Source organism: Pteropus vampyrus, unplaced genomic scaffold (genome assembly GCF_000151845.1).
Source record: "Pteropus vampyrus isolate Shadow unplaced genomic scaffold, Pvam_2.0 Scaffold736, whole genome shotgun sequence".
Lineage (NCBI taxonomy): Eukaryota > Metazoa > Chordata > Mammalia > Chiroptera > Pteropodidae > Pteropus > Pteropus vampyrus.
Genome location: NW_011889517.1, coordinates 326,478 through 327,243, shown reverse-complemented (window position 1 = coordinate 327,243; position 766 = coordinate 326,478).

Genomic DNA, 766 nt, shown 5'->3' with positions numbered 1-766 from the left:
ACTCTAATAATGAAGTGTCAGAAAAAGAAGTGGAAATAATAATTCCTTTTGCAATTGCAACAAAAAGAATAAAATACTTAGGAATAAATCTAACAAAACATGTGAAGGACCTATATAATGGAAACTATAAGACCCTATTAAAAGAAATCGAAGAAGATACAAAGAAATAGAAAGATATTCCATGTTCTTGGATTGGAAGAATCAACGTAGTTAAAATGACCATACTACCTAAAGCATTAAACAAATTTAATGCAATCCCCATCAAAATCCCATCAGCATTTTTTTAAGAAAAAGAACAAAAAAATCATCAGATTTGTATAGAAACACAAAAGACCTAGAATTGCCAAACCCATACTGAGAAAAAAGAATGAGGCTGGAGGAATCACTCTGCCAGACTTCAAATTATACTACAAAGTAACAATAATCAAAACAACATGGTATTGGCAGCAAAACAGACACACGAACCAGTGGAACAGAATCAAGAGTCCAGAAGTAAACCCATATTTATTTGGGCAAATAATTTTCAACAAAAAAGCCAAAAACATACAGTGGAGAAAGGAAAGCCTCTTCAATAAATGGTGCTGAGAAAACTGGAAGGCCACCTGCAAAAGAATGAAAGCAGACTGTTGTCTATCACCACACACCAAAATTAACTCAAAATAGATTACAGACCTAAATATAAGACCTGAAACAATAAAATACATTTAAAAAAAAAAAAAGCATAGGAACTAAACTCAAGGACCTTGGTCTTAAAGAAGATTTTATG